The sequence below is a fragment of the Anticarsia gemmatalis genome, chromosome W, assembly GCF_050436995.1.
Source record: "Anticarsia gemmatalis isolate Benzon Research Colony breed Stoneville strain chromosome W, ilAntGemm2 primary, whole genome shotgun sequence".
NCBI classification, from domain to species: Eukaryota; Metazoa; Arthropoda; class Insecta; order Lepidoptera; family Erebidae; genus Anticarsia; species Anticarsia gemmatalis.
This window is the reverse complement of record NC_134775.1, coordinates 7,539,963-7,564,401: the sequence shown is the minus strand read 5'-3', so window position 1 is coordinate 7,564,401 and position 24,439 is coordinate 7,539,963.

Sequence of the window (24,439 nt, the reverse complement as noted above, 5' to 3'; positions counted from 1 at the left end):
GAGGTTGATCCCCTCGCCGCCCAGATGCGTCGCCGCCGGGTAGGTCGTCGGCGGCTGGCGCACGATCGGCGCATTCCCCCTTAGTGAGGACCTTGGGCAGCGGTTACGGGGACACCGCCGTCCAGTTAATAGGTCCTCTCGAGGGTTGCTGATGGGCTGTTGTGTCCGGCCTATCGGCATGTGGAAATAGGGTGCTTTGGGCAGCCTCTGTGAGGGACCCCTAAATTGGGGTATCCGCGTGGCGTGCGGCTTGCGGTACATGCTTCGTCAGTTATCCCGCCGCACGCCTCCACAAGCGGCCGTGAGGATACACGTGGCGGTTTAGTGGGTATGCTCGCTGTTTTGGCGGGTGAGTCCCACATAACCCTGCACTCCACCCAGAGTGCAGGTGTATGCTTAATGCATTAGCCACGTAAAAAAAAAAAAAAAGTTCATAATAACATACACTGATTATTACATAAATAGAGAATTTATAGAAATTGTATAAATAAAATAGATAATATACATATATATATGTATATGTATACGTACAGGGTGGGTGTACAGGGTGTAAAAGACAGCCTACCGAAAACGAAAAAAAAATGATTCTAGACACGATTCTGGTGCTTATGGCGCTGAAAATTTTCATCGCTTTTTTCTTGATTTTTCCGAATTTTTATGCGTTTTTTTTTTAATTTTTTGGTATTATTTCGTTAATACTACACAATGCAACATGAATATGAAAAAAAATCCGCCATATTACTGTTTTTCACAAAAAACAGCAATGGATTAAAACAACGTATAAATTTGCTATCAGCTGTTCGCGCGCGGCCAACGACACCGGGACGGCCGGCCGCGACGGTCGACGTCACGCCGCGTACCTACGCGCGCCACACAGATACGATTACCACTCACTAGTATGCAGCGTTACTGAGTATTTGTTCTATGTTAAAAATGAAATGCCATAATTATCCCGCTCTCCGATAAAAAATACATTAATAAGATTTAAAATGTGTGATATCTTATTATTACACGTACAAATACATACAGAACGACAAAAAATCCTATTGATATTCTTTAGCGCTATAAAAATCTCTAAGTCGCTTTGTTCCATTTGTTCTTGCAAAATTCTATTCGATATTTACACGCTCATTCATACTTCATACAAGCGCGGTGCGACTCGAAAAGTAGATGGCCGTACTGACGCGTGACGCCGCGACCGCGCGTGGATGTTACATAGATGGGATACGGCAAAATGGATGCTAAGCAATTCTCCGGGGATTATGAATTATGATAAGTTAGTTTCTCTGATAAGAATATTAATGGATATTGATTGTTATCATTGTTATGTACCTACATTTTTATGGTTTAATTAAATAAACGTTTCGTGTTTATTTTATTTACTTTAATCTGATTTTATGTTATAAATATCAAAGTATTTTAAACTTACATCAGTAATGTTTGTAATGTTATTTGGTATTTGAATAAAACTACAATGCAACGAGTAACAACTGTGACAAGTAAAAATAGTAATGCCACATCAATATTTTATTGAATCTAATCTCTCGCTGGGATCCTAACTCGTCGCTCGTCACCAAATCGGCGGCGCGCGCGCGGACGGCGCGGAGGGATCGGGTGGCGCGGGCGAGGGGCGGCGCGAGTGAGCGGAGACGCGCCGGCGGCTCTCTTTGATTAATAGTTCGAGCAATTCGCTCGCGGAAGACGGAAGCTCTTCACCGGTGTCGTTCGTTATGTCCTATTCGTCGTGTCGTGTGTGAACTGTTGTTTATTATTACTTGTTATTGTCCCGGTTTTGAGTTGTTAGTGTTTTTATTGTTATTATTTTTGTTGTTATTGTTTTCGAAGTGCAGTTGTGTTCGTAAATAGGAAGAAATGTTGATGTGTTATGTATGGTGAACCACGTGGAAGTGCACGGCGTGATCTGCACCTCTATGTCCGGATCCAAAGGTACTCAAACTCTCGCCATACACCAAGTAATTGCGTGTTGATAGACATTGATAACAATTTGTTTTAGCACTTTCTTATTATTGGTTACATTTTGCTATTATTGTTTGATTTCACGTAAGCCAAGTAGGTATTTATTTATTTATTTATTTATTCAAACTTTATATACAGGGCTGTATAAAGGCGGACTTAATGCCAGGGGCATTTTCTGCCAGTCTACCTTAGGGTGATGCAGAGATTTTTATGAAGGTGTTAAAAAGAGGAAGGAGAGTGAGTTGAAATTGTAAGTAGGTACCTACCTACTTACAATTTTACTATGATACTAGCTACTTACGATACCATAAACGATACATAAGATTGTTGTATAATGATAGCGTTGCATACTAGTGAGCGCATAGACGTGGTGGTACTCGTACGTACCTACGACGCGTCGCGACATGCCGTCGCTCAGCGCGCCGCCGCCGCCAGAAATCTCGTAGGCATGCGCGGAGATACATTGCGTTGTTCACTATACATTGAACGCTCAAAAATGACTAACTCGGGAACCCATCATTTCCGAGAAATATCGTTGGAGTAAATTTCGCGCATACAGTGTCACAAACTTACCAGTAAAGTTTTCGGTTAGCTGTCATTTACACCCTGTATATATATATATTATGTCTATTTTATTAGATATCTTTATTTTAATAGATATCTTGATTGCGCGGACGTGTTTTTCTATTGTCTTGAAATGAATTTATAAATACAATTACTAATCTAGATCAAACTATTTGCCGCGTCGTAAAAATTTTAAGTGGGACACGAGTGAATACGTAGAGACTAGTGGATTTATTGTGAGATTATGTACTAAGTTTCCGAATATATAATATACAAATGAAAAAGTGTTCCTGTGGTAGACATGTCTAACGCAGGATCTAGCCCGTGCAGGACTCACCCAATTGACCCAAGACCATCGAACTCAGAGGAGCTACCTGAGGAAGTCATACCCACACAAGAAGTTCAAAAATGGCTCGGATCTATAGATTCATGTATAAGAGAAGTGTGTTCTATAGTATCCGACGGCAAAATGAACTCAGACCAAAAGTTACGTGTCACTAATCTTTGCCGTAATGTTACCCAGGGGACGGGCCAGATGGCTGTCCTTTACCAAGCCCTTAAACAGAAGACCATCCAAGCGTACTCTACCATTGAACGTTTACGGGAGCAGCAGAAGGTCTCCAGCACTTTGGAACAAATCCAGGCGGCTCTTGAAGACAAGTTGAAGCCTGTTGAAATGAGCTCGTACGCAAATATGGTCAAAAAAGGTACCAATAACTTCATCCGCCCTGCAAATTTAAGCTCTGTAGTCATTTATCCTAATGATACGACCAAAACAAGTAATGACACTAAGACCCTTGTCCAGAAAATAATTTCTCCAGAGGAACTTAAGCTGCAAGTCCGGGAGGTGCGAAAAGTAAAGAACGGTGGAGTCCTTATAAGCACTGAAAATAAAGGCGATATAGAAAAGTTGCGACATTCGGACAAACTTGTATCTTCGGGACTAAAGGTCGAGGAAGCTACAAAGCGTCGACCAAGGATTGTCGTTATTGGTGTACCTGTAGCACTTACAGAGAAGGAGGTATTAGAGTGCATATATGAGCAGAACCTGTATGAGAAGCTGCCGAATATTACCCGTGATTCATTTTTATCTACAATAAAATTGAGTCATAAATCGGGTAAGAAAAACCTAGCCAGCTGTAATTATGTTTTGGAAGTGCCCGCAAATATAAGAAAAATACTAATAACTCAAGGACGCATTTTCATTAACTGGACATCTTGCCCCGTGAGAGATTTCACCATAGTAACTAGGTGCTTCAATTGTCAGCAGTACGGCCATGCAGCTAAGTATTGCCGTGAAACTTGCCCTACTTGCAGCCACTGTGGAGACTCTGGGCATACTTCTAAGGATTGCAGCAAGAAATCTTCTTCCCCCAAGTGTGCGACGTGTAATCGTTTTAAAAGGAAATGTGACCATTCAACAGGTGACGTAAATTGCCCAGCACGTAAATACTCAGAGGACAAATATATAAATTCAATAGATTATGAAGGCGCCTAAGAGCGCTACCTTTAAGATAATTTTAATTCGCACATACTTAAACCGTTAAGTTTATTTTTATTTAATTTTTTCATTTGTTACTAAATTCCATGACTCATCAACTACTTAGTGACCTAGATAATTTTTCTGTGTCTGAAACTAAAGTTTGTAATGTTGACGAGTGCAAACGTTTATTTCCAGCTGGGAACAAATCTTTCAGCATACTTACACAAAATATTCGCAGCATAAATCGAAACATTAATGGCTTTGAAGTGTTGTTACATAATCTTGACATAAGCTGTGACCTTATTGTTTTGACGGAATGTTGGTTGTCTAATCAAACAGTCAACTTACCAGTTCTTAACGGATATAACTCATATAAAACCGAAAGAAACATTAACCAAAACGACGGAGTCGTAGTTTATGTAAAAAATAACTTAAAAACAACCATAGAGGAACCATTGTTCCACGACTCTAACTGCTTATTAGTTAAAGTTGATGCCGATACAGTAGTATTGGCCATCTATAGACCTCCTTCACTAAGTATTGAAAAATTCCTGGAATCACTTGAAATAAACTTAAATAAATTAACAGCCTTCAAAAACATTATACTAACAGGCGATATTAACATTAATATATCCATAACCAACACTGATAACAATGCCCATAATTATCTAAACATATGTTCGTTTCACGGACTTTTACCTGCGCATCAATACCCTACACACCAAAGTGGTTCATGTTTAGACCATTTTATTATAAAATCAGGTAAGCCATCATTAACCTTAGTTATTAACTCTTCAATAACCGATCATCAAGCAGTCTTACTAACACTACAAATACAATTACCTAAGAAAAACTGCACGCTTAGCTATAATAAAGTACATTACACTAACCTTGAGAATGACATTCACAACATTAATTTTGACCCAATTTATAACTGCTGTGATGCCAATACATCGCTTAATTATTTTATACAGTCGGTACAAAGTGCAATAGTAAAAAACACTTACACTGTAAATTTGCCTAGAAAGTATAATAATATTAAGCCTTGGATCACACCCGGCCTTGTCCGTTGTATTAGACACAGAGACAAACTGCACATAAAATCAAAACTTGCTCTCAATAATGAAAATATTTCATTAATATATAAAAGGTATCGAAATTTTTGCAATAAACTTCTGAAAAAAAATAAAATTCAATATGACAGACGGGAACTGCAAGCGGCAGGAAATAACAGTAAACTTGTTTGGAAATTCATCAAATCTAACACCATGAGAACAAAAATTTTAGAACCGCCGCTTGATCTTCTTTCCGCAGATACGGGCCCCTTACAAGCAATAAATAATGTTAACAGTTTTTTCAGTAACATTGGAAAAAACTTAGCAGAAAGTACTTTCAGTTCAAATAGTTTCATCTCTCATAACGCCACTACTTCATCCCACAGAACGGTAAATTCATTTGTTTTATTAAATACTGACATCGAGGAAGTAATTAGAATAATTTCTGAGTTAAAAGATACTTGTGCTATTGGCTGGGATAACATTTCTAACACACTGCTTAAAAGATTTAAGAATATTCTTGCCCCTCCACTAACTCACATTTTCCAGCTTTGTTTGACTCAAGGTATATTTCCTAGTTTATTAAAGAAAGCTGTAGTCACTCCTGTTTTCAAATCTGGAGACAAATGCAGTGTTAACAACTATAGACCCGTATCAGTTTTAACAGGACTCTCAAAGATTTTGGAAAAAATCATAAACAGTCGGTTAATAAAATACCTTGAGGATAACAAACTTCTTTCGGAAAGTCAATACGGTTTTAGGCCTAAACGATCTACAAGCCAGGCAGTACACCAGGTGACTGATTATTTAGTTACTAACCTGGATAATGGCATGCACACCAATGGGATTTTTCTAGACCTAGCTAAAGCTTTCGACACTATTTCTTGTCCCTTGCTTTTGCACAAGCTTGAATCACTAGGAATAAGAGGAATTCAATTGAAATTATTTTCCGACTATCTCAGTGAGCGCTATCAACGAGTAAAAATAGGACAGTATACAAGCTCGGAACTACAAAATAGTTGCTATGGTATCCCTCAAGGTAGTATCTTAGGTCCTACTTTATTTTTAATATATATAAACGACCTTTGTAATTTGAAACTACATAAAGGTGTCATAATGTCATACGCTGATGACACGGCCTTGCTGTTTTCGGCAACAACACAGGATGACGTCTACGAATACGCTCAGAAGGGTTTTAATGTCGTATCTAACTGGCTTAGGGAACATATATTAACGCTTAATATCGATAAAACGAAGTATATTTCATTTAAAATGAGAAATACTAACATGCCGCTTACTAATCATAACATTTACGCACATACTTGCTCGCTAACAAACGCCGACGCTGCATGCACCTGTCCCACATTAGCTGTAACTAACAATATAAAATATCTAGGTGTCACGATTGACACAAATTTAAACTTCCGTAAATATATTGATTTACTGTGCACGAGAGTGCGTAAATTGATATATATTTTCAAGAGTTTACGTAACATTGCTGATTATAAATTAATTAGACAAGTATATTTGGCTTTGTGTCAGTCCATACTTACGTACTGTATTACGTCCTGGGGTGGTGCTGCTAAATCTATCCTACTCCCACTAGAACGCTCACAAAGAGCAGTTCTAAAGGTAGCTACTTTCCGCCCTTTTAGGTTCCCTACACACCAGCTTTACTCAGCATGTAATGTATTAACTGTACGACAATTATTTATAGTAAACACTATTCTTCATCAGCATTCTCTACTTCCTTTTGACCCTGGTCTTGCAGACAAAAGGAGGTCAGACATTGTTTGCACTCGTCCCCAAACAAAGCATGCTTTCGTATCCAGATTTTACATTTTTTTGGGGCCATATCTATATAATAAGTTAAATAAGGAACTACACATTTATAACTTTACATCTAAAAAAGTTAGAAAAATTTTGTCTGAATACTTAGGACAATACGACTACTCAGATACAGAAAAATTACTAGACATTGTACAGTAAAACCATTGAATACTGTTAGTTTTAAAATCTACACCTAGTTTATAGTTTACCACTGTATATAACTAACTTTTTGTATTGTAATCTAGGCAAATAACCAAAATAATGTCGAATAAAATTTCTTTCAAAGTCGCGTCAAGTGAAGTCCTGTAACACAGGTTTTTTTAAAACCTAGCTCAGGTCGGTCACAATTAATTATATTTAGAATTAATAATATTGTATCTCTAGCGCATGTTATAAGTATAATTATTCCGTTCACTAACAATTAAAATAGTCTTTCTTACTAACTCTCTTATATACTGTATAAAACTCAAATGTAGCATTATACTATGTAACATTATAATAAATTTATAATAAATTTATACAATTTCTTACACAATAGCTTCCGGACACAATAGCAAGGGGAGTTTAGACAGTCATTAGAAAAGAAAAAAGTTAGAAGAGTGAGAGTAAAGAGATAGTCAAGGCAAGGTGTTTTGCAGTGATAGATAGTGCTCCTTAACCCGATTTTTGAAAATTGGCAAGCTTTGCACTTGCCTAATGGATAGCGGCAGCGCATTCCACAACCGCACAGCTTGCACAGTAAATGAATGGTCTAAAAAATTACTGGAGTGCACAGGCATCTTAAGTCTCAAGTTTTCTGATGATCGTAAAAACCTTGAATGCGTGTCATGTAGAAAAACAAAACGTTGTTTGAGATAGAAGGGAGACAAAGGATTAAACAAGATATTGTACAGAAGATAGAGAATGTGAGCATTCCGGCGTGAACGTATTGTATACTCGTATACTCGGAGACATGGTCATATTTGCGTAATCCAAATATGAACCTGATAAAGAAATTTTGAAGGCGCTCAAGCTTATTAAGTTGGTTCACGGTTAAATCGGGATAGCTGACATCGGCATAATCAAGAATGGGGAAGAGAAGGGATTGTACAAGCGCGATTTTAGTGTTGATGGGGAGAAAATTGCGTAGCCTGCGCAAGGACCCCGCCGAAGAAAATGTTTTACGGCTGAGTTCCTGGAGTTGAGGACTCCAGGACAAAGTCTTATCAAACCATAGCCCCAGGTTTTTGATTTTGTCACTAAAAGGGATGGCAGTGCCATCAAAGATCACGTTGGGTACTAGTGACCACTCCACTCTTGAGATCATCCTGGGGCTACCGATGGTAATGGCTTGAGTTTTGTTAGGGTTGACGTCAAGTCCATACATCCTACTCCATTCACAAATACGAACCAGATCGCTATTTATCATTTCCACAGCTTCCGTCAACCTGTCCGGGGGAGCACAATAATAAATTTGTAAGTCATCTGCATAGAGGTGGTAGGAAGAAGTTATGTTATTGGAACTTGTATTGATAAAAACAGCGAAAAGTAAAGGAGATAAAACGCCGCCCTGCGGTACGCCAGCGGATAAAGCACACCATTCAGAGACATTATTTTCAATGTTAATACGTTGCCGGCGCCCATACAGGTAACTACGAAACCAGTCAACCACCGATGGAGATATGTTAAGAGAACACAATATACCCAGTAGAACATCGAAATCTATACAATTAAAAGCATTGCTGAAATCTAGCAATACTAGGGTCGTAAGCTGGCCATCTTCCATACCTGATCTGATGTCTTCCGTAATATGAACCAGGCTCGTAGTTGTACTATGACCAGGACGGAAACCCGATTGGAAAGGATTTAGGAGTAGGTTAGAGGAAAGATAGGTGCTAAGTTGCATATGGACTAGGCGTTCAAGGACTTTCGATAGGAACGGGAGGATGGATATGGGACGATATTCTGAAAAGGAAGACGGGTTACGCTTTTTTGGTATAGGGACAATTTGGGCATCCTTCCATGTGGACGGAAAGATGCCGCTAGTGATGGAAAAATTAAGGATATGACATAGGATAGGAAGTATTACATCCAGGACAGGGAGGATCATACTACGGCTGACACAATCAGTACCCTGCGCATTCGATGTGATCGACAATATGCTCCTCTTAACATCACAAGCAGTGAATTGACTAAAGACAAATGGGGAACAGTCAGGAGTCGAACAAGATGAGAGATAACTAAGTGTATTACATTTCGTGGTATTATCTAACTTTGATGATGCAGAGAAGTGTTGATTTAAAGGGTTCATATTAGTATTATTTGGGATAGGGTTTTGTTGTGGTTTGCCGACCCCCAGTGACTTAAGAAATTTCCAGACCTTGGCTGGATCTCCGTTTTCAACGGATTCTTGAATGTGTCGGCGTTGTGCATTCCTACACACCTTGCTGCAGTGATTACGAATAGCTACATATTTTTCTCTGTTAGCTTTAGAGGGGCGACATCTGTACCTAGTTTTGGCTATAGATTTTTTATGGAGCAGTGATTTGATGTCGTCCGTAAGCCAAGGCGACGGAAGCTGTTTCACTTTGATTTGACGAAAAGGTGCGTGAGTGTCGTATAGATCGGTTAATTTATTTGTCAATATAGCCACCTTGTCATCAACGCAGTCAGTGTCAAAGACTGAGCTCCAATTAATATTGCCGGCATCCTCGCAAAGCTTAACAACATCCATGTCACGAAAATTACGATGTACAAGGGTTTTCGGTTTGGGTTTAGGTGGTCGGATTCGGTAGGATAGGAAAAGTAAATCGTGGTAGGAGAAAGCATCAGCTGGACCCTGACCATGTTTGGAGACACGATTTGAGGAGGAGACAAGAATGAGGTCAAGTAAGGAGGGAGTGCAGTTGGGAAAGTGGTGTGTGGCACTGAGAGGAAGGATAGACAGGTTGTTGGATTTAACTATAGACTGGAGTGTGGTGGAGCGGGAATCGTTTTTAAGGAGACAAGTGTTAAAATCACCCATGATTATGGTTTGACTGTACATTGGAGTAAAGTTTTCTAAAAGAATCTCAAAAGATGAGAAATAATCAATGCGAGAAGAGGGGCAGTAAAATACACCGAGCAGTATTTTAGAGTGGAGAAGTACAATCTCAAGAAAAAGGTGTTCGCCAACATCAGCATATTGTGATGACGAACTAATGATAGAATAGGGGATGTTATTTTTAAGGTATATGGCAACGCCACCTCCACCTCCAACAGCCCGATCATTTCTGATGAGCTGATAACCAGGGAGTGAGTATGCGGAAGAGGCTAAGCACGGCTTAAGCCATGACTCAGAGACCAGTATGGCGTGTAGGTTTGTACAGTCAAAACTAGTCAGCATATCTGGATAATGAGCCGGAATACTCTGGGCATTGATATGGACAACATTCAGATTTCTAAGAGCATCAGAGAAATGAGACGATATTGTCTCAGCAAGAGAAGGAACACTAGCAAAACTGGAATCACTGTCAGCTGAAAAAAAAATCATCACTATCGACACTGTCGTCGTGTAGCGACATGATAACAATGTGAAATATATAATAATAATAATATATATGATACTATAAATATACTTCAACAATAATAATGTATGTGTAAATATAAAAGTAAAATAATAAATATAATAACTAAATAAAATAAATAAAATATGAAACAAAATGTAACAAAACGTTAATTGTTCCATCTGCGGGTTGTGAAAACTAAACGTAACAGATAATGCAAACGCAAGATGAGTAAAAAATAAATAAAAGATAAAATAGCTAGTTCAGGCACAAAGATATTAAATAAAATAAAACTACAAAGAAAGTAAATTCAAAGGAAATAAATAAATAATTAGGAATAGTTTAAAAATAATAGCATAATAATAATTACATATATCAAGATAATAAGAGAAACGAAACGTTAAGCGGAAGGAAGGGCAGTGACAGATGACGTTTGACATTTAAGGTCGTGTCATTGTCACGCATCATGATGTGCAAATTTGAGCTAAAAATAGTAGCATAAGTGAAGGTATTAGGAAGTTAGGAAGAAAAATTTAAGGAAAATAAATGTGTACCTGAACTAGTAACAAATAGCAGGATTTTCCATCACTTCTTGGCAACTGTGCGTTTGGACTTCGCAGCAACTGGTACCTCGGGCTTCTTAGGGGCTGAGGTCGACTTAGGCACGAGTTCACCAATCATGCTCAGCTCCACCAACGAGGTGACCCGATACCGCGTGTCATCCGGGCCTTTTATGAACACTGTACCCTCACGAGTCCAGCATTTGGCGACACCGAACCTCTCCCGTGCGGCCATGAACACATCGTGCCTAGTCTTCGTGAGGAACTCAGACATTGTGACGCCCGTGCCCTTCAGCTTTGTTTTCGAGAACCACATCTTGTCACGAACATCAGAGTCCACCAGCTTCACAAGAATAGGTCAAGGCCGCTTAGGAGAGTGTTTCTTGCCAAGTCGTTGGCAGCGCTTGATGCATTGATGACTAAAGTCACTGACGCCTAACTGGTTGGTGACCAATTTGGTGATGGTCTGCTGCACATCCTCGACCTTCTGCTCACTCTCTGCCACACCGTGAAGCAGCAGTATCTTCTTCCGCCTCTGCATTTCCATAACATCAACAGTGCGTGCCAATGTGTCAATTTGGGACTGTAGCAATTTTAAAGCCTGGGTGACAAAGGCACGGTAGGCTGTGAAGTCAGTTGTTAAGCTGGAGACGGTTGTAGGGGAGGACTTCAACAGTTGAGCTTCGAATTCTGCCATCCTACTATGAATGCTGATGTTCATCTCATCAAGCGTAGCCTGCATGGTGTCCATTTGTGCACAGTGGAGATTAAAGTCAGGAAATTATTGTAACCGGCAGGTAGGGTGTTTAGTTGATGGTTGAGTACATAAACTATGTAAATTTACTGTTTTATATATTTGAATTAAATAAAACTTTGTGGAGCTAATTATTTGTGACCAACCCTTCTGACTACCCACGTCCAAAAAAAAAAATACCTATTTACTTTAAAAAAATATATATGTGGCAAATTCATCACAACCAGGACGACCAGTCACCCCAAGCAGCACCCGTTCACAAGTATGACGCATGGACCAGCCATCACCTCCTTCTCACATATTATAGGGGAATGGGGGGACCCGGCACACGACGCCGCCGCAAGCAATGACATTTAAGTGAGCATGACGAACCTTGGCATGTGAGAGCCCACCAAATCTATACTTATAATAAATCTGTAGAGAGGTCAAGGTCAGATTTTTTCCTGTCTGTATGTTACGCTGCCACGTAAAAACTACCGATAAGAATGCACTGAAATTTAGTATATGCATGAAATAAGTAGTGGAGCAACTTGTAGGATACTTTTTATAGCATAAAATTTCATATATTTTTAGAAAATTGTAAAAAATACGTAGTAAATCGTTTGAACCTGCGTTTCCCTATAGAGACCTTAGATGGCGTTGCAAACAATTTCACAACATTCGCATAGTACTATGCGAATGTTGTGATGCATGACATCGCATAGTACTATGCGAATGTTGTGTATATTCACTATGCGAATGCACTCACACACGGTATTACTCGATAGTATTACTCGAATTCAAGTAAAAATCAATGTGTGGACCGCAAAACTCACAGCTCGAAGGCTCGCATCGAGCCGGCTCAATGGAATTAAATAAAACTAATTTCCTTCGCACTTACTCGAAGCGAGCCGTAGAGCTTGACTCAAGCGTGTGTACGTAACCGCGAGTGGCGCGATTCGAGCGTCAGTCCGCCATTGATGATCGTCGTGAAAACACGTGTAGAATAAAAAAATGGATTTACGAGTTTATTCCAAAGGTTTATTCTTCTTCCTTTCATTTTCTTTAATTCTTTTATAATTAAGAACTGCGAGACTTGCTAAATACAGCCACCGTTTCCTTTGTAGCACAGACATCCTTTGGTTCGAACGGACCGGTGAATACTGAACGGTGCGCCTCACTCGATAGATAAATGCTGAATGTGTGGACGAAAGCCCATGCCATGGGTTTTACTCGACAGTTTAGCTCGATCGAGTAAAACCCTGTGTGAGTACGGAGCTTTAAATGTCATTGCTTGCGGCGGCGTCGTGTGCCGGGTCCCCCCATTCCCCTATAATATGTGAGAAGGAGGTGATGGCTGGTCCATGCGTCATACTTGTGAACGGGTGCTGCTTGGGGTGACTGGTCGTCCTGGTTGTGATGAATTTGCCACATATATATTTTTTTAAAGTAAATAGGTATTTTTTTTTTGGACGTGGGTAGTCAGAAGGGTTGGTCACAAATAATTAACTCCACAAAGTTTTATTTAATTCAAATATATAAAACAGTAAATTTACATAGTTTATGTACTCAACCATCAACTAAACACCCTACCTGCCGGTTACAATAATTTCCTGACTTTAATCTCCACTGTGCACAAATGGACACCATGCAGGCTACGCTTGATGAGATGAACATCAGCATTCATAGTAGGATGGCAGAATTCGAAGCTCAACTGTTGAAGTCCTCCCCTACAACCGTCTCCAGCTTAACAACTGACTTCACAGCCTACCGTGCCTTTGTCACCCAGGCTTTAAAATTGCTACAGTCCCAAATTGACACATTGGCACGCACTGTTGATGTTATGGAAATGCAGAGGCGGAAGAAGATACTGCTGCTTCACGGTGTGGCAGAGAGTGAGCAGAAGGTCGAGGATGTGCAGCAGACCATCACCAAATTGGTCACCAACCAGTTAGGCGTCAGTGACTTTAGTCATCAATGCATCAAGCGCTGCCAACGACTTGGCAAGAAACACTCTCCTAAGCGGCCTAGACCTATTCTTGTGAAGCTGGTGGACTCTGATGTTCGTGACAAGATGTGGTTCTCGAAAACAAAGCTGAAGGGCACGGGCGTCACAATGTCTGAGTTCCTCACGAAGACTAGGCACGATGTGTTCATGGCCGCACGGGAGAGGTTCGGTGTCGCCAAATGCTGGACTCGTGAGGGTACAGTGTTCATAAAAGGCCCGGATGACACGCGGTATCGGGTCACCTCGTTGGTGGAGCTGAGCATGATTGGCGAACTCGTGCCTAAGTCGACCTCAGCCCCTAAGAAGCCCGAGGTACCAGTTGCTGCGAAGTCCAAACGCACAGTTGCCAAGAAGTGATGGAAAATCCTGCTATTTGTTACTAGTTCAGGTACACATTTATTTTCCTTAAATTTTTCTTCCTAACTTCCTAATACCTTCACTTATGCTACTATTTTTAGCTCAAATTTGCACATCATGATGCGTGACAATGACACGACCTTAAATGTCAAACGTCATCTGTCACTGCCCTTCCTTCCGCTTAACGTTTCGTTTCTCTTATTATCTTGATATATGTAATTGTTATTATGCTATTATTTTTAAACTATTCCTAATTATTTATTTATTTCCTTTGAATTTACTTTCTTTGTAGTTTTATTTTATTTAATATCTTTGTGCCTGAACTAGCTATTTTATCTTTTATTTATTTTTTACTCATCTTGCGTTTGCATTATCTGTTACGTTTAGTTTTCACAACCCGCAGATGGAACAATTAACGTTTTGTTACATTTTGTTTCATATTTTATTTATTTTATTTAGTTATTATATTTATTATTTTACTTTTATATTCACACATACATTATTATTGTTGAAGTATATTTATAGTATCATATATATTATTATTATATATTTCACTTTCATTTCATATGCCCCGGCCGTATCCGATACCTGTTGTCGCACCAACCAATAGATGGCGTTATAGTCTGCGACAAAGCATGTTTTAAATTTCCTTATTAATTTATTTTGATGGCTTAATTGTAAAAAAAATACCTTTGAAACAGGCTATACATTTATAAGATTTTCAAACATAAATGTTGTATGATATATTACACAAAAATGTGGGTTTACGTGGGTCCGGTGCGGTCGGGATATCCTAGATGGCAAACAGAGTAATTTCATTTGTTGTCGTTGTTCGCCGCAACTAACAGATGGCGTTGCAGTTCGTAACACATAACCAAATTAATTGGTTGCATTAAGGAAATAAATTGGATAGCTATGAAACAGACTATGTGGTAAGTTTTAAAAAATAAACAACGGATGATATATAAAAAATAATTACGGGTTACGCGGTTTCGGACGTATCATCGCAAGCATACATTATTACGCGTGTGAAGAGTTCCGGCGCAGATAGGTCTGTCTGTAGCTATAATAATATTCTGAATCCAGACGGGCAAGCAATGGTCAGTCTATAATAAGGTATTATATTTTACACTGTAAACTGGTACGGATACAGACGAGAGAGGAAAAGAAGGTAACCACAGGAAATCAGGCCTGCCTGAGCCTGTGTCACATTGTGTGTCCCTTTCGTAAATAACCATTAGATGACAAAGAGTTGTTAGCATTTTTATGTGTAGGTGTATCGAGTGCTTCGCAATTCGCGTGCTCAAACGAATAAACAACAGTACGAAATTCAGGCGAGCGGAGCCGCACGGGACAGCTAGTCTATCAATAAAAGAAAACGAGCGCCACTGAGGCTCGTGTGATACCTCTCTGTTACAGAGTTAAAATACTACTGATTAATATTTATACAATGCAAAGATGAATATATACATATATAGATATTTAATCTTGATTTGTGTAGAACGAGCAACTAATCCCATGATTCCTTGTCCATTATATCATCGTCGATCTTAAAATAACCCCTTTTAAAAAGATGATCTTTAACAACTAATTTGAGTTTTTGTTGGGGTAAATCCATAACACTGCTGGGAAGTTTGTTATACAACCGAACACCAAGACCTGCAAATGAGTTGTGTACTTTTTGCAATCTATTGCAGGGACCTACTAATTTGTGCTTATTTCTGGTATTAATGTTATGAATGTCACTATTCTTAGCAAACGAATTGATGTTTTGTTTGATGAACATCAAATTCGCAAAAATATACTGTGATGCCACCGTCAGTATACCTATTTTCTCAAATACCTCCCGCAGAGAGTCCCGCGCTCCTAAGCCGTAAATAGCGCGAATTGCTCTTTTTTGAATAACGAAAATTGTTTAATGTATAATAGAATACGGGAATTAACGCGAACACGCATTTTACCTTAAAATGCCTAACGTTTCGGCGCAGGTTGCACTCGCCGTGGTCCCAGGCTGACTGGAGCAGCGATGACAGGACTTCGTGTATATGAGGCGGACGAATGCCCATCCACCCTCATATTTTGATTTTTCCAACCGCCACCACACACTACACTAACCGTGTCCCTATTCTGTGAGCTAACCGATTGCGAAACATAGCGAGGTTTTGTAACAGTAATCACTGGATTCCACGTCGCGGATAATTTGAAGCCGTCTTCCCGATTGAAATTTGAATAGGCCAGACTAAGCGGTCGATAGCTGAAAGGGTCAAGGAACATATCGCCGCTGTTAAGAACCGTCAAATCAGCAAGTCAGCCTTTGCGGAACATCTACTCGAAGCAGGAACTAATCACTGGATTGAGTTCCATCGCCCTCAAGTCCTCTCCATTGAACGACATTTCTACTCGAGGATTGTTCGTGAAGCGATCGAAATCAAGAAACATTCAAATTTCAATCGGGAAGACGGCTTCAAATTATCCGCGACGTGGAATCCAGTGATTACTGTTACAAAACCTCGCTATGTTTCGCAATCGGTTAGCTCACAGAATATGGACACGGTTAGTGTAGTGTGTGGTGGCGGTTGGAAAAATCAAAATATGAGGGTGGATGGACAGTCGTCCGCCTCATATACACGAAGTCCTGTCATCGCTGCTCCCGTCAGCCTGGGACCACGGCGAGTGCAACCTGCGCCGAAACGTTAGGCATTTTAAGGTAAAATGCGTGTTCGCGTTAATTCCCGTATTCTATTATACATTAAACATGCAACGCGAGAGTTTAAAAGTTATGAACGAAAATTGTGTCTATATCAGCAGCTCTGCCCCAAAGTAGAATACCGTAGGACAAAACGCTGTGAAAATAACCAAAGTAGACCAGTCTTGCCGCATCTACACCAGCAAACTGTTTCACTTTTCTTATCGCATAGGCTACGGAGCTGAGCCTGCCCGCGAGCTTTGTTATTTGGGTGCCCCATTGAAGCTTATTATCTAAGTCTACACCTAGGAAGGTTGTGGAGTTGACCATGTCTAACACCTCACCATTTAGGGCTACATTCGTACCTAGATTCCTAGTGTTGGGCATGGTAAACCTAATGCATTTCGTTTTCTTAGAATTTAACAATAAATTGTTGGCTGTAAACCAATCGAGAACCTGTGTAAGAGCACCATTTACATCGTCAAAATCTGTTTCTTAGGATCTACTTTAAAATAAGCGACGTATCATCAGTAAATAGTACAATATCACACAGATCCTGCACCTGATGTGGCAAATCATTAATATATACCAGAAAAAGAAAAGGACCAAGGATAGAGCCCTGCGGTACCTCTAAACTAACTGCAGATCCAGTGGATCTTGACCCATTGATATCTGTATACTGTACTCTCTCAGACAAGTAGGATGCAAGTAGGTCAAGTGCCACATCCCCAATCCCATAGAATTAAGTTTAAATAAAATAGAATTGTGGTCAACACAATCAAACGCTTTGGAGAGATCACAGAATACCCCAATAGCATCCTGCGACGCTTCCCAAGCATCGAAAATATGCCTAATAAGTGTGACTCCTGCATCGATGGTAGATCGACCCTTTGTAAAGCCAAACTGTTTGCTGTGGAGTAAATTACACAAACTGAAATGGCTCTCTAATTGCTCTAATATAGCCCTTTCAAATATTTTGCTGAGAGCAGGCAAGATGAAAATTGGCCTAAAGTTATTGGGCTCACTTTTGCATCCGTTTTTAAACAAGGGAATTATATTACTGTGCTTCATTAAATTAGGAAACACACCTACATCTACACATCGATTAAAAGTTGCAGCTAAGTTTTTACGTGTTTGGGCGGCTGCCACTGCTCAACCCACCCTCGGAGCCGCAGCTGACGTTTACAACGCGTCATAATGCGACTCTCTGAGGCATTTTACGAAATATCGACTGAGAGGAAATGACTGACGAAAATTAGCGCCTGGCTTACGGACTATATGAAGTATGAATGAGCGTGTAAATATCGAATAGAATTTTGCAAGAACAAATGGAACAAAGCGACAATACATTTTAAATTGTTTATTAGAGATTTTTATAGCGCTAAAGAATATCAATAGGATTTTTTGTCGTTTTGTATGTATTTGTACGTGTAATAATAAGATATCACACATTTTAAATCTTATGAATTTACCTTTTATCGGAGAGCGGGATAATTATGTCATTTTCATTTTTAACATAGAACAAATACTAAGTAACGCTGCATACTAGTGAGTGTGAGGCTGACAGCTGTGTGCGTAATCGTGCCTGTGTGGCGCGCGTAGGTACGCGGCGTGACGTCGACCGTCGCGGCCGGCCGCCGCCGGCGCGGTGTCGTTGGCCGCGCGCGAACAGCTGATAGCGAATTTATACGTTGTTTTAATCCATTGCTGTTTTTTGTGAAAAACAGTAATATGACGGATTTTTTTTTCATATTCATGTTGCATTGTGTAGTATTAACGAAATAATACCAAAAAAAATTAAAAAAACCGCATAAAAAATCGGAAAATCAAGAAAAAACCGATGAAAATTTTCAACGCCATAAGCACCAGAATCGTGTCTAAAGTCATTTTTTTTAGTTTTCGGTAGGCTGTCTGTTACACCCTGTATTATTTCATGGCATACAGCTCATACATCCTAGCTCTACTTTTGTAAATTCCTACGGTCGCCCAATCGCAGAATTTCAGCTTTGTATTTACCATTGTAATAGTTTTTTCCTTAAAAACCGTATTAAATTGAGACTCAATAACATTAAACAAGGATTTATAGAGAACCTCTGGGTAATCCTGAGTAATTTTAATGTTGGAAATCTTGGCGGCTACCTCTTGATTAAATAACGCCAAGCGGTTGTGGGTAATAGGTCTAAAAGTTATCGTGTTAGATTTGATAACGTTCTTCCTAGAGAAGTCGGCGTTCAGTCCACAGTGGTCTGACGTTAAATTGTTGACTATGACCCTGTCTAGACATACGCAGTTGCTAAACATATTGTCCAAGCATATGGCCGAATGTTCGGTAATTCTAGTTGGATTATGCCTGACTGCCTCCGTGGCGAGTGGTTTAGGTCGCCACGCCGATACCACGGCAACGGGAGGTCGTGGGTTCGATTCCCACACGGGACAATTATTTGTGCGATCCACAAATAATTGTTTCGGGTCTGGTTGTGCTTTGTGTCCGTTGTTTGTATGTTTGTAAGATTCCCCGCGACACAAGAGCAATTCTTAGTGCGGGAGATGTCTTTTAAAAAAAAAAAAAAAAATATCAAAAAGATGTTTAAGATTAAATGATTTAAAGAGAGAAATCAGTCTGATGGTAGTAGTGTTGGACTGCTCCAATATGTTTACATTAAAATCACCACAGACAACCACATACTTGTTACTAACACTCAAACGCTTTAATATATCTCCCACTATAGCTTCAAACAAACTGAAGTCACTCATTCGTGGACGGTATATACATATTATAACATGCTGCTCGAGTTCTACACAAGATACTTGGGCAGTACGTTCTACTGACAAGCTAACTATATCCTTACGTTCTTTGCATTTTAAATTGTTGCTAACTAAAATCATTGACCCTCCATGTATAGCCTTCTTCCTACTGAATGCACTTGTTATGGAATAATATTGATTATTTAATATTAATTGGTGCGACAGCAACCAATGTTCGGTGACACAAAATATGTGTGTGTCATGTTTTTTCAAAAATAATTCTATCTCTAATTCTTTGCCGGATAAACCTTGAATATTTTGGTGTACTACATTCAGAAAACCTGCCTGTTTATCCGTTGTCATGCTTAAGGGTTTAAATTATTGTTGTTCTTTGTTACATTATGCGTAACAGTGTCCTTACAAACTAAATTATCAATAATATTAATCACAGTATTGTTAGTAAAACGACTAGGCAATACTGTTCCGTCCTTAAACCTAGGCTGTGTTATATCTTCTATAACTGAGTTTTTATTATATGCTAACAGAGTAGCAATTAAATGTCGATTTTTGTAAGAAAGGAACATTCTTTCTTTTGTTATATAAAAAGTACTAATAAATTTATTAGTATCAAAAAACAATAAACGATTTTAAACTGTCGCGACTTGTACACATAATATTATAATGTAACGGGTCTTAATCGCGATTGAAAATTAAAGGTTAGAATACCTTATATTATGTTCACCCGACGTTTCGATCGCATTATAACGACCGTGGTCACGAGCTGACTGATGTGGCTGCTAAGCGTCGTCTTCACCTATTTGATGTCTAACCAATTGTTAACTGTTTGTTATTTACCTTCCAAGTAAACACAAAAGCAGACCATTAATTAATTATGCAAATTAAGAATAAAATTGAATTTATGCAATACTTGTTGTCAAAGAATAATTGTCAACACTCAGCGGCAGAAAAAGTGGCCCAAAGTAAAACTACTATGAAACTTTTTATAATATCAATACATGGTTATTATTTTGGCTGTAACTATTAGTTAAACAGTTTATACACAAGTTTAATTACATTTGACACTAAATAGTCGTATTTTTTTATCAAAAATGGGAAAAATACAGCTTTTTTCGAAATCGCTTATTGTAAGTTTTCGCAAAAAACTAATTCTGCACCAAACAAAAAATCAAGTTTATACCGCGTGTTAACTCCTCTACCATTTATGGTGACCTGCATGCGTTCTGGCATGCTTTGGAGGATGTTTTAATTACTTCTTAAAGAATTTTATCCCATACTCTGACTAGAGCGGTTCTTACCTCACCAAGTGATTCTGGTGGGTTGAGCAGTGCACGTACACTGTTTTTTAGCATGTGCCAGACATGTTCTACGGGGCTGATGTCTGGACTGCGAGCAGGCTAAACGAGTTTTTGAATCCCGATATCAGCAAGGTGCGATTCCACAACGCGGGCGCTAATAGCGCGCGCATTAAACTGCACTAGAGTTAATCCTCCTGACCAATGGAATCCATAAGTGGTACAACATGGTCTTGGAAGATTTCTTCAATGTACCCGGCTGCTGTTAGGCGCTGATCTACGATGACAAGCTCCGTGCGTGCCTCCAAACATACACCTTTCGACACCATAACAGACCCACCTTTGTAACTCACCGTCTGACGTGTTGTGTTGGAAAGAAACCGTTCTTAAATGCGTCTGAACACTCTCTCACGACCATTTGGTGCTCTTAATGCTACTCAGCCCTCATCAGTTAACAAGACCTTGCTCCATTGGTCGATGGACCAATTCACATGTTTACGAGCAAATCGTAATCGCGCAACTTGATGGTGTCTCTCGAGTTCTGGTACTCGGGCTGGTCTTCCTGCCCGTAAATTACGTTCTCTTATCCTTTGCCTTATCTTCCGTTCACTAAGAATGACTCCGCGTTCCGCTTGAAGCCTCTAGTGAATCTCAAACGCTGTCGGAAAGCTGTTTCTCAGCACCTCGAGGTTAACAAATCGGTCATCTCTTGCGGATGTACATCGTGTTCGTCCACTTCCTCGTCGCCGCGTGTAGAGAACAGTCTCACGATACCTCCTAATCGCAGACCTTAAAGTGGTACGCGATACATTGAAAAATGCAGCCACCTCTCAATGGTAATGGCCCTGATCGGACAACAAGACCACCTAAGCCACTTGTTCAGCAGTAAGTGGCATCTTCAAATCTTTTCTGAAATCTAAATAGACCAATAATCAATAAAAATCATAAAAAAAATCGTTTCCGTGCAGCAATATTTCAAAATACAGAATTCAACTGACCTCTCGAATCAACACTGAATTCAGTTCTAACACACATTGTTAGAAAAAGTCATCCGTCACTTAAATTAATCTGAAATTCAACACTTCATAACACTTAACAGATCACTTCGCAACTATTTACAACAATATATCTTTCATATATTTCTTAATTTGTTTACGAATTCACGATAAGAGCTTGGGCCACTTTTTCTGCCGCTGAGTGTATTATAACGTCTGCTGTTATTATACTAAGCGGTTAGATGGTAAGTCGTGTTGTATTGCTGTTAAACTTGTGTGAAAATAAAAGAATGGAACGATACTCCCTTGAGTTTGGTGATCAGCTGTTTGAATTTAGTTTGTTGAACTACGTTGACACTTCACACTCGACTTGAATATTCTCCGTTTGCCGGTTACAGGTATAATTCGATGTTAAAACTTTGTACACCACATCTAGTATCACTAATTTACTATATTACGTGCTAATTCTAATAAAATATACACTTAAAATAAAAAAATCCAATAATCGCAATAGCCCATCTGAATCCAGATCTCATATGTATATCTTCTTCTAATAGTTCAGGCACTAGTAACGCAACAACTGAGTCTATAACACCCGGTTTCTTTGAAACCCGTGATAACTTGAGTGAAAACGCCTTCAATACCGTCATCCATGACATCCTTCTCTCTATCCTTTCCCATCTTAACATATCTTCCGGTGCGCTGAATTGGTTTTCCTCATATCTTCAAGGGCGCCAGCAATCGGTTCACTTCGGTGAATCTTCATCGAGCTGGCGTGGACTGGATTCTGGCGTCCCACAAGGCGGCATTCTTTCTCCTTTATTATTTTCAATATTCATCAATCTAGTAACCCAAAATCTTCGAGGATCGTATCATCTGTATGCTGATGACTTGCAACTTTATTCGCAAGAGTCCGTGGACTCTATATCGACAGCGGTAGACGTCGTGAATAGCGACCTCGAACACATTAGGTGCTGGTCTGAGAAGTTTGGCTTGGCCGTTAACCCTGCCAAATGTCAGGCTATAGTGGTAGGCAGTCACCGCAATATTAGCAGATCAGGTAATGTTTCATACCACCTATAGTCTTTAACGGCTGGACTATTGAAACAACGTCTTTAGTAAGAGATTTAGGTCTTTATGTCGATTCAACGTTGAGCTGGAAAGTCCAAACAGCCAATGTTTGTCGCAGAGTGACTAGCACACTGCGGGCTTTATATCGCCTCAAGAACTTTCTGCCATCCAGGACCAAAGCCATGCTTGTGCAGACCTTAATATTCCCTCTGATCGACTATGGTGATGTGTGTTACTTTGACCTGAATGCAGATCTCCTCAACAAACTTGACCGTCTTCTTAACAACTGCATTCGATTTATCTTCAATCTTCGCAAGTATGATCATGTATCTACTTATCGCTCTTATTCTTATTTACGTGCACTTACGACTCTGTTCTCTTTTCTTACTTCCCCTACTCCCCCAGCCGACCTAACTCCCTACTTTCAATACTTGTGTGATAACCACAATCGTAATCTCCGCTCTTCAAGCAATCTTATTCTTCTCTTCCCCTCCCACACTTCTGGGTTTGTCAATTCTTCGTTCCCTGTCCAATCAGTTCTTTTATGGAATGCGCTCCCTCTTGAAATCAGGATGTCCACTAACCGTCTTACGTTTAAGAGCAAAGTAAAAGATCTATTGCTGAACAAAGTTGCAGAATCGTCACAATTTGCTTAGTTTATGTATTCATATATTTACCTATTATTGTATATTTATATTTATTGTATGTTATTTTCATTTATGTAATTAATATGTATGTATATGTATTATTTTGTATATATTTAATTATAATAATATGTTACTATATATTTAATATTATTATTAATTTACACTCATATTGTCTACATCTATTATTATTTATTTACACATTTTTCTCATCTCTCACTCTCCTTCCTCTTTTTAAACACCTTCACAACAATCTCTGCATCGCCCTAAGGTAGACTGGCAGAAAATGCTCCTGGCATTAAGTCCGCCTTTATACAGCTCTGTATATAAAGTTTAAATAAATAAATAAAACTGAAATTTGCCAATAGAATGCCGAAAGACCCATAAAGAGACTACGTCGTTTCTTTTCAGAAAGTTCAGATTCTTCCGTAGAAATAAATGTTTCTTTGAAAAAACGACGCTTGCCTATGGCATCAGAAGATTTTGAGGAGGAAAAATACACTAGTCCCAAAGATTAAGGGATATAAAAAAAAATCCAAATTTTTGGGTGATTTTCAATAAGCTGTAACTCCAAGGAAAATGGTCGTACAGAAAAAATAAAAACAGCAAATTGTAGCTCCAAGTGTCTAGTTTTTAGATATGAATGGCCAGGTCTGGAAAATACCTACGAAAAAAAAATTCAAAATTTTTTCCCGTCTAAAAAAAGGTCCACGGGCTTCAAAAAATTTGTTTTGATTCTTTCGTTCAAAAGTTCTTTTAGAAAATTTTATCCTCTTTAATTTGCCGTATTCAAAAAGCCTGTACGACGATTTGCCTCGGGAGTTATTGTCAATCAAAGCAAAAAAGTTCGTTTTGACTTTGATATTCAATAACTCCAGGAAATAATGATCGTAC